The sequence below is a fragment of the Sapajus apella genome, unplaced genomic scaffold (genome assembly GCF_009761245.1).
Source record: "Sapajus apella isolate SASKATOON/1434 unplaced genomic scaffold, GSC_monkey_1.0 scaffold444, whole genome shotgun sequence".
Classification (NCBI taxonomy): domain Eukaryota; kingdom Metazoa; phylum Chordata; class Mammalia; order Primates; family Cebidae; genus Sapajus; species Sapajus apella.
In genome coordinates, this window is record NW_022437380.1 from 28,771 (window position 1) to 34,136 (window position 5,366).

Genomic DNA, 5,366 nt, shown 5'->3' on the forward strand with positions numbered 1-5,366 from the left:
ACTCCTTTTTATTATATACAAATTACCTCAAAGAGCCAACAATTGTAGTTGGGCTCACAGTAGGGAAACACACTTCACATTTTAAATTTAAAACGTTCTATTAGGATGGGGTTTTTGAATAGTTTCCTGAGGTCATACAATTGAAGAACCCTGAGAACAAGCCTACACCCTTCAAAATTTCCCTAAGTTAGACATTGCAATTTCAGAAATTTCTATCATTCAAAATCGGAGGCAAATTATGGTGATTATCGAAGGCACGACATTAGGGTCTTAATGTGGGGGTCTTGGAATGAAAAACTGGCCTCTGAGTTTTGTTTACATGTGTGGAGGTGCTTGACAGAGGAAAGAGAGCTCATTTTTTTAAATCAGGTTTGCAAAGGAGTTTGCAAACCAAAAATAGTTAACAACTACTAATCCAATCTGACTTTACTCAAAACGAGAAAACAGAGACCCAAAGATGTGGTGACTTGCCAAAGTCACACTGATGGTTACTGGCCACTCCACAGAATTCTAGCTCCAAAACTGCCTTTTAAATTTGTTTACAAGTCTTCCTTTTGGAAAACAATAGATTTGCAATTCTGCAGTTTTCTGAAGGCCACTCTCCTGGCCACCTCAACTCCATGGAACATAACTCTTCCTGGCAGAGGCAAAGAGGCCTCAGAGCCACTGAAATTACTCTCACAACACTCATGCACTTTGGCCCCCAAGAGATCATTGAACACCCAATTCATTTATCCGTTCATGTATTTAACACATATTTATCAAGCTAAATACTTACCAGTGTTTTACTTGTACATAACTCTGGCAAATTTTGTTATCCAGTTTCACTGAAAATAATAGGAAATTAGATGAAAGAGGAGAGCGAAAGGCAGAGATACTGATCCAGAATTGTGAGATATTCCCTCACAGCCTGACAGCTGAGGGAGTGCAAGAACATTGCCATACAATGATGTCTCCGCACCAGGAAGCAGACCGTAAATGACTTCTCACAATCTGTTTGTGAATGCAGGGTTGGGCAGAGCGCATTTTAGAAAGTTCATCATTTAAAGGATTAAAATATATGCCACGAGATTTTATATATCTCTCACAATGTTCTCTCATTGGATAAACTTGGGTTTTGGACTCGAATCTATCACCTTAGCCACCTTAAGGAAGATAATTCTCAAAACAGAAAGGGGGAAGAAGTGTGACATAAATAAGCTTGCAGTGTGCTTGAAAAGCTGACTCCATTGGAGGAAACCAAGTCCTGGGATCCAGAAAACAGAGTCTCTTGTGTTTGAAGAGTCAAAGGAAAGAAAGTGTCTGGTGGATTGGAGCAGTAGTTGGTGGAGAAGACAATCTAAATGTCTTAAGAGAGGGTATGACCTCTGTATTGTCTTTAGGGGATATACAATGAGCCCTCTAGTGCTGTTGAACTCCCTAGGACTGGAAAGGGGGCAATAGTTGTGAGTTTCACAAAATAGGGACACCTGAGCCAACCTGGGCCCAGCACTTCTAGGACATCAGGGCACTGGAAGGGACAAACTTGTGTGACTGATGGGACCAGACACAAAGAACTGTGACCTATAGGCTGTGATATGGTTTGGCTCTGTGTCCACACCCAAATCTCATTTCAAATTGTAATCCTAACATGTCAAGAAAGGGACCTGGTTGGAGGTGATTGGATCATAGAGGCAAATTCCCCCCATGCTGTTCTCATGATAGTGAGCGAGTTCTCATGAGATCTGATGACGGATTACAAGTGTGGCACTTCCCCGTTTGCCTGCGCTCTCTCCTGCTCTGCCATGGTAAGACGTGCTTGCTTCCCCTTCACGTTCTGCATGATTGTACATTTCCTGAGGCCTCCCAGCCATGCTTCTGTACAGCCCGCAGAACTGTGAGTCAATTAAACCTCTTTTCTTCATAAATTACCCCATCTCAGGTAGTTCTTTATAGCAGTGTGAGAACAGACTAATACAGGCTGGCTGCAGTGGCTCACACGTGTGTGTAACCCTACTACTTTGGGAGGCTAAGGCAAGAGGACTGCTTGAGTCCAGGAGTTTGAGACCAGGCTGGGCAACTTAGTGAGACCCCCATTTCTAAAAAAAATAAAATAAAATAAAGAACTGTGACCTATGGATGCCCACGTGCCATGAGTCAAGCACCCTTGGTTGAGCAAATCACAGAGAGGGTGATGACACACTGGCCTGGGATAGAAGCTGGGTCCAGGGAACTTCACAGCAGCAAGGGTAAAAACACTGGTCAGCAGTCACGGGAGACCAGTGTTCTTTGTGACACTGGGAGGCAGCAAGGACCAAGCATAGCAATGCCAGCATTGCTGCGCACTCCCAGTGACAGTCAGCTGGGATCATCCATGTGGACTGTGTAAAGCCCACAGTGTTCTCTAACTGCCTGGAAGAAGATGAGTACGGGTGAGCCTGAGAAGTTGGCACTGGATTTCCTGACCACCAGGCATATGCCAGCCTGAATTTTTTTTTTTTTTTTTTTTTTTTTTTTGAGATGGAGTTTTCTCCCAGGCTGGAGTGTAGTGGTGCGAGCTCAGCTCACCGCAACCTCTGCTTCCTAGGGTCAAGCAGTTCTTCTGCCTCAGCTTCCTGAGTAGCTGAGATTACGGGCATGCACCACCATGGCTGGCTAATTTTTGTATTTTTAGTACAGACGGGGTTTTGCCATGTTGGCCAGGTTGGTCTCAAACTCCTGGCCTCAGGTGATCTGCCCGCCTCAGCCTCCCAAAGTGCTGGGATTACAGATATGAGCCACCATACTCAGCCATGCCTGAATCTGTCTTAACTGAACTTGGAAACATGAAACATACATGAACTGCTGACACTCTGAAGTTTGTCAAAAACTTCACGCTGGTTATAATGAGAATACTAAGCCTCAAAAGCTGTACAGAACTACAAATTAATGGAGTGTTTTCACAAGCATCTTCTTATGTGTTCGTCACAGAAGTCCTGTGAGATAGGTATGGGGTTGACGTTATTTTCCCATTTATTGGATATAGCAATTGAGGCTTTGTGAAGCCAAATGAATTGCTCCAAATCACATAATTATTAAGTGGTGGGCCCACTTAATAATTACAAGCGGGCACAGTGGCTCCCACCTATAATCCCAGCACTTTGGGAGGCCAAGATAGGTGGATCACTTGAGGTCAGGAGTTCGAGACCAGACTGGCCAGCATGGTGAAACCGCATCTCTACTAAAAGTACAAAAATTAGCCAGGTGTGGTGGCAGGTGCCTATAATCCCAGCTACTCGGGAGGCTGAGGCAGGAGAATCACTTGAACCTGGGAGGCGGAGGTTGCAGTGAGCGAAGATCACACCACTGCACTCCAGCCTGGACGACAGAGCAAGACACCATCTCGAAAAAAAAAAAAAAAAAAAATTAAGTGTTGACACTCTGGCTACCAGTCAGATATTTTGACCTTAGGCCAGTGGCCTTCTATTATGCTATGATGCCTCTCAAAAAAAGGAGTGACAGACCCTTTTTGTGGTTTGTAAGCTTGATTATTGGGTTCTCATGACACTGCATGAGATGTGCCTCCCTCAAACCTCATTCTAACACCAGCACATTACCTATCTGAGGAAGAAAAATGAGGAGCTACGTGTGGTGGCTCAGGCCTGTAATCCCAGCACTTTGGGAGGCTGAGGCGGTCAGATCGCCGGAAGTCAGGAGTTTGAGATCAGCCTGGCCAACATGCAGGAACCCTGTCTCTACTAAAAGCACAAAATTACCTAGGCATGGGGGCACACACCTGTAAACCCAGCTACTCAAGAGGCTGAGGCAGGGGAATTGCTTGAACCTGGGAGGTGGAGATTGCAGTGAGCCACCACTGCACCACTGCACTCCAGCCTGGGCAACAGAGCGAGACTCTGCCTCAAACAAAAATTAGCTGGGCATGGTGGCAGGTGCCTATAATCTCAGCTACTTGGGAGGCTGAGGCGGGAGAATTGCTTGAACGCAGGAGATTCGCTTGAACCGGGGAGGCGGAGGTTGCAATGAGCCAACATAGCGTCACTGCACTCCAGCCTGGGTGACAGACCTAGACTCCCTCTCAAAGAAAAAAAAAAAGAAAGAAAAAAAAGAAAAAAGGGGAAAGGGGAGGTATATGGGCCCCCCAAAAAATTCCAAAATTTTTCCTGATGCTAGCCTAAAAGGAGTGAATAATAGTGCAGGGCTTTATTCCTAAATAACTTCAGTTTAGCCCCACTGGTTTTTCTTGCGTTAGTCCAGAACACGCACTAAAAGAACTTCAGCTGAGCGTAGTAGCTCACACCTGCAATCCCAGAACTTTTGGAGGCTGAGGCAAGTGGGTCACTTGAGCCCAGGAGTTCAAGATCAGCCTGGGCAAGAAAACTAGATCCCTTCTCTACAAAAAATTTAAAAAATCAGTTGGGCTTGGTGGCACACACCTGTAGTCCCAGCTACTTCAGGAGGCCGAGGTGGGAGGATCTCTTGAGCCCGGGAGGCCGAGGCTGCACCACTGAGCCGTTATTGCACCACTGCACTCCAGCCTGAGTGACAGAGCGAACCCTGTCTTCAAAAAAAAAACCAAGAAAACCTCCCTCCACACAGCCGGGCTGTCCAGCTGCTCCCGAGTCAGGTAGGTCCAGCCCCATGTCTGGGCATGGGGTGCCTCCTGCCTTGGTGGTTTGCACCCTCACCAACCCCTGCCACGCCCACACCCCACACTTCTCATTGAAGTGGATGCTACGCTTAGTTCATTGGGATGTCTCCATTACCACCACCATCTTACACCATTACTTATCTGGATTGTTGTTTTAGAATGTGTTTTCCTGTCCAGAGTGGCAACTCCCTGAGGTCAGAGGCCCTTATTTCAGTCACCTTTGGTTCTCAATGGTGCTTACTGCATAGGAAGGGGCCAGTAAAATTCTTCAAATAAATGCTTTTTCTTTTGTCTCAAGCACATAGCAGGTGCTCAACAAATATTTGCTAATTCCCTCATTGGCAAGTATCCTATCCTGTAGCCAACTCCTCCCTCTTCAGAATGGGACTTTAAAAAGGGCATATTTGGTGCTCGCTTCAGCAGCACATATACTAACATTGGAACGATACAGAGAAGATTAACATGGCCCCTGTGCAAGGATGACACACAAATTTGTGAAGCGTTCCATATTTTTACCTTACACTAAAATGAACACCAGATGGATTAAAGACTTAAACACAAGACCTAACACCATAAAAACCCTAGAAGAAAACCTAGACAAAACCATTCAGGACACAGGCGTAGGCAAGGACTTCATGACTAAAACACCAAAAGCATTGGCAACAAAAGCCAAAATAGACAAATGGGACCTAATTAAACTCCACAGCTTCTGCACAGCAAAAGAAACAATCATTAGAGT

General features: G+C 45.5%; 2 non-coding genes across 2 annotated transcripts; both read left to right on the top strand.

Annotated features, from left to right (window-relative positions):
- The first annotated feature begins 3,480 nt into the window (after window positions 1-3,480).
- On the top strand, window positions 3,481-3,585 carry LOC116545911. Its single transcript, XR_004266506.1, has one exon. It is a non-coding gene; the product is annotated as a small nucleolar RNA U13 (small nucleolar RNA).
- A 1,449-nt stretch (window positions 3,586-5,034) lies between these two features.
- On the top strand, window positions 5,035-5,141 carry LOC116545910. The gene has a single exon (XR_004266505.1). It is a non-coding gene; the product is annotated as a U6 spliceosomal RNA (small nuclear RNA).
- Window positions 5,142-5,366: the final 225 nt, after the last annotated feature.